We start from the raw sequence: 9237 nt of genomic DNA, 5'->3' as shown, positions 1-9237 counted from the left end.
CCGTTTACCTTCCTGCTGGAGTGGTACCTATTTATCTACTTGTGCTTGACGTGCTTTTGAACTGCTAGGTGGGCAGGAGCTGGGACCAAACACGGGAGCTCAGCCTGTTGCGGGGATTCGAACCGCGACCTTCTGATCCGCAAGCCCTAGGCTCTGTGGTTTAGACCACAGCACCACCCGTGTCCCTATGACTAACTTAGGTCCATTCATTTCAGTACGTCCCTTTAATTTATTTGGCTACAACTCCCAATATATAAAAAAGAAGTTTGGGTCATCAGTTGTAACTAAGGCATTACAGATAAAAACAGCATGTGGGATAGGTCTTCTCAAATGGGAACATAGCTCATAGTCCCATAGCTCATTAGTAAGACTTGAAGCTCACCACAGTTACTGCGTGGTTCTTTCATTTTAGTTTCAGGACTGCAATACCACAAGGACTGCCTCACTCCATATGAACCTACCCGGACCCTGAGATCATCTTCTGAGGCCCTCCTCGTGTGGCTTTTTCATGAGAGGTCCAGAGGGTGGCAAAATGAGAATGGGGCTTTTCTGTAGTGGCTCCCCATTTGTGGAATACTCTCCCCAGGGAAGTTCAGCAGGTGCCCTCATTATACACCTTTAGGCACCAGGTAGAAACATTCCCCTTTAACCAGGCCTTTGGCTGATTGACACCCAATGCCCTTTTAAAATGTGTTGAGGAGGGGGGATTAGTTGGTTTTTCTTGTCCTTATTTTTATTATGCATTTTGTGTTTTTATATGAAGAAGAAGAAGAGTTTGGATTTGATATCCCGCCTTTCACTCCCTTTAAGGAGTCTCAAAGCGGCTAACAATCTCCTTTTCCCTTCCTCCCCCACACAAACACTCTGTGAGGTGAGTGGGGCTGAGAGACTTCAAAGAAGTGTGACTGGCCCAAGGTCACCCAGCAGCTGCATGTGGAGGAGCGGAGATGCAAACCCGGTTCCCCAGATTACGAGACTACCGCTCTTAACCACTACACCACACTGGCTCTCATATTGTGTTTTTATGTTGTGAACCACCCTGAGACCAGCGAGTATAGGGTAGCATACAATTTTAAATCATCATCATCATCTTGATTAAAAAATGTGGTAGTCCCAGGTAGCATTACTTTGTGGGTCACAACCACTGCCAAATTTTCCATTCCTGTGTTGTAATAATGATCTCCGTAGCCTGGCTTTGGCTGCCTGATGCTGCAGGGGGAAATCACAAGCACTGGTAAGAAACATTTTGTTCCCACTTGCGAGGAAAGATTTGTTTGGACGTCACTTTGATTGGAAGCCATACTTGCCCTGAATCCATATAAATATGTGTGGGCATATGGGAAAGAGACACGTTACGGGATCACAGAAGTGAATGTGTTAACTTCCAATAGGATCAGCTCTATCTTGGCTTCTTCCAAAAACCACTTCAGCTGATTAGATTGACCCAAGAATGTTTTCAAGCCAATGCTGTTTTTAGCAACTTTATCATTCTGGAGGAAAAATAAACTGATTCGACAGGGATGCTATTGCGTGGCATCTTCATATCTTAATGTCGTGATGATATATTGCAACGGTGGTGTGTTTTTTCCTCCTCTTCCCCTCAGCAAATCTAAAAGAGGAAAAAAATGTTGTTAAACATAAGACCATTGGGATAAACAGAAGAAAGAGGTAAACTCTGGATTGGCTACCTAATTTTTGCATAAAGCAATTCAGATCTAACCAGATCAGTTGTGTCAAAGCTGCCACAGTAATGCCTTAAACTTTTGAAAGCTGCCACAGTATTGCTTCAGTAATAACTTTTCTGTAGCTTAAAATTAGTAGAGCAGGAGACTCTTAATCTCAGGGTAATGAGTTCAAGTCCCACACTGAACAAAAGAAGGCTGGACTAGATTTGTAATCTGACTCAGTATAAGGTATGTTCCTGAATCTTGAAGAACTACATAGAAATTCAACAGCATCTCCAGTCAGAGGATGTGACTCCTTCAGAGGCTAAGGATTCCTTCTTTCTTTCTGCATGTGGCCTTCTCAGAGGAGAGAGACTTGAGTTTGAATCTTTAAACTGGACTCCCAATACCTTTCACTGGAACACTAAATGTCCCCCGTATTCATCCCTGTGCGGTGACCTTTCGAAAAATATTAGTCGCATAAAAAAGAGCATAATGTCAGATGGAGAGAGGATATTTCAAATGGCAAATCCAAGGAGCTTCATGCTTCTGAGGGAAACTTACCCTGGTTGACTGTGCAGAGGGGTGCAGGGAAAGATGATGAGGTAGACGAAGTAGCCAATTTGAATCCATAAAGCAGAAAAGAGAGAGAATAATGTGAGCAGGAAGCAGACAACTCTGTGGAGGAGGAAGCAATGTTTAATTTAAGAAAACTGTTTTCAAGCACTATGTGGGAAGTGAAAGACAATTGAACAGAAGAGTTGGTTTTTACGATCTGTAATTGAAGAGGCGGAAGCTCACATTCTGCTCATCTCTGCCTGACTGTGTAGGGAAAGAAACTTAGCAAAACTATTTACAGCTATGAATGACTGGACAGCAGCCAGTAAGCACCATCTCTGCGCTGGATTGCCAACCTGCGCTGGGTTGCCAGCGGTCCCTGCACCTGTGCCTTTAACAGTCACTTGAGCTGCAAACATTAAGGTAAAGGTAAAGATAAAGGACCCCTGGACAGTTAAGTCTAGTCAAAGATGACTATGGGGTTGTGGTACTCATCTCACTTTCAGGTCAAGGGAGCCGGTGTTTGTCCACAGACAGCTTTTCCAGGTCAACGTGGCCAACATGACTAAATTCCTTCCGGCACAACGGGACACTGTGATGGAAACCAGAGTGCACAGAAATGTTGTTTACCTTCCCATCACAGTGGTACCTATTTATCTACTTGCACTGGTATGCTTTTGAACTGGTAGGTTGGCAGAAGCTGGGACAAAGCAACGGGAGCTCACTCCATTGCGGGTATTCGAAACGCCTTCTGATTGGCAAGCCCAAGAGGCTCAGTGGTTTAGACCACAGCGCCACTCATGTCCCATTATCGACTGATCATGCTTTTCTCCGTGCTGTGAAAATGTCAACCTACTGATTTATACAGATGAAGGAATAAGAGAAGGATGGGCTACGTTTTCCTTACAGGTTGGTTGGCAAACACATCACAATGGTTGGATATTAGCACTGACTTTTTCTGTTGCAGCTACAATAAAACTGAGTCTGAGACTAGAGACAACAAGAGCTTGACAGAGCCATCACCTTTTGTGCTACACCTGCTCACCCCACACTCGTACACCATGGGCACAGGTGGTTCTGTTCTAGACTGCAACCTTCAACCAGAGGCACCGACTTCAGCCCCAGACTGTGGGTGCCCGGTGGCACATTCACACGACATGACATCATGACGTCACGTTGTCATGTGTTGTGGTAAGGCAGCGGGCAGAGGCAGAGGTGGCATGCGGAGGCCAGGCACCCACAGTGAAAATACTGTGGGTGCCCAGGCACCCAGGGTCCCCTGAAGTTGGCCTCAACTCTTAAAAAGCAAGGTCTACCCAGTTCCATGTACCAATCAGCCCTTTCCCCTCTGTTGACATTCATCTGATACAAAGCTGTCTTACAGCAGGATAGGCTCTCAATGGGCTCAGGCAATGAGGTGGGGGCATCTTTCCCACAACATGACCAGATTCAAAATTGGGCAGGGCTCCTGTACCTTCAGTAGTTGGACAGAAGAGGGGATTTCAGCAGGACACAACTATTAGAGATACAAGAGTGTTGTCCCCTCTTCTGCCACCTACCTGAGCACCTTGATATTGTTGTTGTTGTTGATTAAATTTAGATACCACCTTTCAACCGAAGATCACTGGGCGGTGGGTATACTTCTAGATAAACTTGTGTAGAAATGGGAAGAAGCTGGAAAATCTCATGACTTCTCAGCTATATAGCCTTAGACAACTTTTCTGATTCTGTCAACTTTTTTGCAATGCAAAAATTACACCCAGTACTCAAGCCAGAGGCAATGTTGGCAGCTTTGATTTAAACAAGGTCATGAATTGTACTAGTAACTGGCTCCCCTGTGAGCAAACTTAGGATAGAGCTAGACAGTGTGGCATCTTGGATAGAGTGTTGAACTTCAGTTGGTTAAACTTGGATATGATTCCCAACTCACTCATAAATCTTAGGGGATGATCTTGGGCCAGTATCATCTCTCAGCTGGCCTATCTCACCAGTATTGTGAAGATTAAATGGGGAACACTGCCCAGAACTTGTAGGAAGAATGGCTTAATAAAAATGTAAACTAAAAAAAAGACATGAAACATAGCCGCACCACCATATTTCCCCCCCTTTCTCCATGTGATGTGACATTAAAATGCTATAATCTTCCTTCTCCTGCTAGCCAGTTATGCAAAACAACAACATGGCCAGTGCAGTGACACCATCTCATATGTGTTATAAAGGTAAAGGGACCCCTGACCATTAGGTCCAGTCGTGGCCGACTCTGGGGTTGCGGCACTCATCTCGCTTTATTGGCCGAGGGAGCCAGTGTACAGCTTCCGGGTCATGTGGCCAGCATGACTAAGCCGCTTCTGGCGAACCACAGCAGCACACGGAAACGCCGTTTACCTTCCCGCCAGAGCGGTACCTATTTATCTACTTGCACTTTGACGTGCTTTCGAACTGCTAGGTTGGCAGGAGCAGGGACTGAGCAATGGGAGCTCACTCCGTCGTGGGGATTCGAACCATTGACCTTCTGATCAGCAAGTCCTAGGCTCTGTGGTTTAACCCACAGCACCACACGCATTCCTTATACCCTTATAGGAAGACCCTATAAGGAATGGTTGGAGCAAGAAAGATGGAGCTGTGGCTGCTGTTTTTCTCAGGTTGCAAGAGCTTTCGCTATGCATGCAGTAGGTGCCAGGTTCAATTCTTGGTGTCTCTGGGTTGGGTTAAGAAAAGGTCCTGTCTGAAACCTTTCTGTTGCCACTCTGTGTAGGCAATATTGAGCTAGATGGACTGAGTAAAAGCCAGCTTCCTGTAATGTCCATTTCTGCCTTGTGATTTCAGAACCTCCAAAGAACAAAAGGTTGCTGCTGACTAGACTGTGGAGAAACTCCCCCCTCCTGCTCCACAATTCCTAAAGATAATCTCTCACCTAGTCATGAAGGCCACAAACCTGCCCTTTTGTATTATATTGCTCACTGTCTAATTCCCCTGGGGAAAGGTTCTTGAAAGAGATTCTTTCCGACAGTTTCCTTTTTGAATAGTAAGGAGAACATCTTTTTCCAACCAGTTGATGGGGTAAATATACTACATATAAGTTTCCTAGGTTTTCTCTAGCAGCCCAACGGCTCAAACAAAAAAACAAATGAACAAAATGGGGTCCAGTAGTCCGCGAATCATCTATGTTTGGAGGTCACCAGCTTTTTTAGGCCCATAAACACGTTTGGATTTTTGGGTAACACCCCTTCTGGTCATTACTTCCCCCCAAAGTACAGTGGTACCTCGGGTTAAGAACTTAATTCGTTCTGGAGGTCTGTTCTTAACCTGAAACTGTTCTTAACCTGAGGTACCACTTTAGCTAATGGGGCCTCCCGCTGCCGCCATGCGATTTCTGTTCTCATCCTGAAGCAAAGTCCTTAACCCTTGGTACTATTTCTGGGTTGGCGGAGTCTGTAACCTGAAGCGTCTGTAACCTGAAGTATCTGTAACCCGAGGTACCACTGGAATGTGATCAGCTCAATGTGTTTTTCAAAGATGCAGAAGGGATCCATCTCATGACCAACAGGCAGTGTGTGTGTGTGTATTCAGAGGCTTTGTGGACATTCAGGAAAGACCTCAAGAGCACCCTTGCGCCCATGGGTGCAATGTTGGCAGCCCCAATCTATGTTAAAATGTACCTCTCAGCTTGATTGCAGTTTTGTAATTACCCTTGGTTTTTCACAGATATATGTGACTAAAGTACTATCCTTTTGTTAGCTATGTGGGAAGAAGGAAGTACAAGGCGGAGCTGGTTGGGGAGCATATCTGGTAAATGCTACAGTATGAGTGCTTTACTCCTATCTGAGATCAAGGAAATAGATTGCCTGCTTTTTGCTTGTGTCCCCCCCCTTAACAGTAGCTTGTTGATGGAGTCTGGCAGGGGGTCTGGAGGCAATTAACTATCTTGCTTTTGCTTGCTGTTGAAATGGCAATTTATAAGAGAAGAAAATTTAAACCCAGTGGAACAAAGTCCCCAAATGAGGATTTCTTATTTTTCAATGGGAATGATGGAAAGTCTCATTCAGAGCTTGGTGAATTTTAACATGTTTATTTCAGGGTTAAGATTAGGGATGGAGGAATTGACCTGTTTCCTATCTGTGCCATCTAAACCAGTTTTTAGCCATAGTCCTATTCCATCATGCTTCTGCATTCATCTGAGAACTTCAAAAAACAAAACCTCCCCAAACACATATTTAAAATATGTGCTTTTCCTTCTAGGAGGTGGGCTTAAACCTGCATTTCTTCCACTAAAATACATATTTGAATGCATACTTTCATAGGTTTAAACCTCTGAGAACTGCAGCTCAAGATTTGGAGAAGAGTGGAAACTTTTGGTAGGCTCCGAAAATCAGCTTCAATCTGAAAGGTGAAGATCAGGTTGTTCCATTCAGGAATTTGCATCCCACCCCCAAGGCACTTGCTCCTTTCAAAACTGGATAGGGCAGGACAATTCCACAAGTATAATATGTTATATATGTGGAACGCCCTCCCATCAGATGTTAAGGAAATGAATAACTATCTGAGTGGAAAACTAGGAACCTGGGAGAATTGAAATTAGCAGTTCCTTCCATCCCTAGTGCTGTTCACCCCGAATTTAGAATGGGGAAACCTTTGACCTCCAGTTGGTGAACCACACATCCCATCATCCTTGATCATAGGCCATAGTGGCTGGGGCTGAAGGTAGCTGGTGGCCAAAAACATGTGGAGGACCCTGACCTCTTCATCCCTTCCAAAACTGAAGCACCCAGCTAGATGAAAAGGTCTTTGCCTTAGATGTTCATTTGATATGGTTTTTAAACCCATCTTCAGTTATTTTTGTCCTGAAAGACCTACATTGGCTCCCAGTGTTGGTGCTGACCTTTAAAGCCCTAAACGGCCTCGGCCCAGTATACCTGAAGGAGCGACTCCACCCCCATCGTTCAGGGGTCCAGCGGTGAGGGCCTTCTGGCGGTTCCCTCACTCCGAGAAGCGAAGCTACAGGAAACCAGGCAGAGGGCCTTCTCAGTAGTGGCGCCCGCATGGTGGAATGCCCTCGCATCAGATGTCAAAGAAATAAACAACTATCTGACTTTTAGAAGACATCTGAAGGCAGACCTGTTTAGGGAAGTTTTTAATGTTTTGTTTGATGTTTTATTCTGTTTTTTATCTGTTGGGAGCCGCCCAGAGTGGCTGGGGAAACCCAGCCAGATGGGCAGGGTATAAATAATAAATTATTATTATTATTATTATTATTATTATTATTATTATTATTATTATCATCATCATCATCATTATTATTATTATTTTAAAAATGAGAGTATTTTTAGCTGCTTTAATGCTATTTATTAATCACTTGGACACACATGGAAAAGGCAATGTATACATTAATAATAATAATAAGAAACACTTTTTTTGCATATTTCTCTTTTGCAGAATGGCTCATTTTGCAACATCGAATGACTTACTTTGCATCCTGGTCTCGTTCTGCAATTCATTAACCACCTTGTGAACAAGAAAAGCCTGCCCTATATAAGGAAGCTCACGTATATAGACTGTCTCAGTACAATTCTTTCCCCTCCTGGCTCCTGGTGCTTTTATCTTCTTCTTCTTTTGCTCATTGACTAGGATGTGGAATTGACTTTTTTTTTTGCTTCTCATGTCTAAGCTGCTGCCAGAGTGTGATAACTTCATTACATCTTACAGCACTTTTTCACACATGCTTCACTGCAGGCTCAAGAATTTCCCACATTAAAATTGCACTGAAGCATTACCCAGAGTGCTGGAAACAGCCACACTGCTTGCTGGTGGAAAATATGAAAAATATTATCCCGCTCATGACCTTCACTATCCTTACAAAAGAAGGAGGGATCACTGGTTGTGGCTACCCAACAGAGTCCTGTAAAAGAACAGAAGTAATTCTGTTCCTGCCTCATCCTGAATAAAAACTAGCTCCCTGAAAGCAGACCCTCCAAGCAGGCTGGATAAAAATCAATGATTTAGAAAAATAATAAAAAATTGGATTTTTTATTTATTTAAACCTGATTTTTTTTAAAAAATTAAATTGGATTTTTAAAATAAAATTCTTTTGTAGGGAAATTCTTTCTAAAGATAGTTTTCTATTTAAGTTACATTATAGTCTGAAGGCTATTCATCAGGAAATAAGGATTTGTTTTAAGTTTTTCATGTGTGCTAAAACTCAGTCTAAGGTTTTTTTGTTTTTTTAAATCGTTTACCCACATCAGTTAACAAACATGGATACAGGTGCTATAATGTTATTGCTTTAGTTAAATAAATTGTTTAACTTGTTATTAAGGAAATGATTGTTTTTCTCCTTCCAATAAAGTACAGCAGAAAAGTTGTGGAAATATAAACAGTTAACTTATTAAACCTCACAATAATTTTATCTGTCAATGTATTTCTAATAGTATAACCAAATCAGTAATTTTTTATCTAACTGTAAAAACTACTCTGAAAATTTATTATTCCAAAAATAAAACCTTCATCTGGTTGTAAATATTAAGATTATACCAGCAAGAATGTGTCTTTCTGTAAGAAAATGATTTAAATCAAGCTTTACTGATTTAAATCAAGTCTTACTGACTAGTGATTTAGATTGTGATTTAAATCAATTTGATTTTAATCAAATCCAGCCTGCCTCCAAGTGTCTCTATTTTCCAGGGACAGTCCTGGATTTACAGAAGCCTGTCCTGTTTCTGATTTGATCCCAGAATGTCCCTCTTTTCCTTAGGAAGTCCCTATTTTCACTGGAGAAATGTTGGAGGGTAGGGAGTTATGTGACTCCTGAGCCAAGGAAATACGTAACTATACAACCTTTAGAAGACATCTGAAGGCAGCCCTGTATAGGGATGTTTTTAAATGTTTAATGGGTGGCATATAAATGATAAAATTATTATTTCTATTAGTATGGAACAGGGCGTCCTTATTTCTATCGGAGAAACGTTGGAGGGTAATTGAAAGTAAGAACTAACTTTTCAAAGGAAGCAAGCAGTTTGTT

The 9237-nt window shown here is 42.5% G+C and overlaps 1 long non-coding RNA gene across 1 annotated transcript in view; it reads right to left on the bottom strand.

Annotated features, from left to right (window-relative positions):
• Positions 1–1577: 1577 nt before the first annotated feature.
• Positions 1578–9237, bottom strand: part of LOC310765497 — a 144925-nt gene continuing 137265 nt past the window's right edge. Inside the window, exon 5 of the long non-coding RNA XR_014549608.1 lies at positions 1578–1609. This is a non-coding gene — a long non-coding RNA (uncharacterized lncRNA). The remainder of the gene's footprint in view (positions 1610–9237) is intronic.

This window comes from Podarcis filfolensis, assembly GCF_964270895.1.
Source record: "Podarcis filfolensis genome assembly, chromosome: 6".
Taxonomy (NCBI): domain Eukaryota; kingdom Metazoa; phylum Chordata; class Lepidosauria; order Squamata; family Lacertidae; genus Podarcis; species Podarcis filfolensis.
The sequence above is the reverse complement of the archived record's forward strand: the minus strand, read 5'-3'. Positions and strand labels throughout refer to the sequence as shown.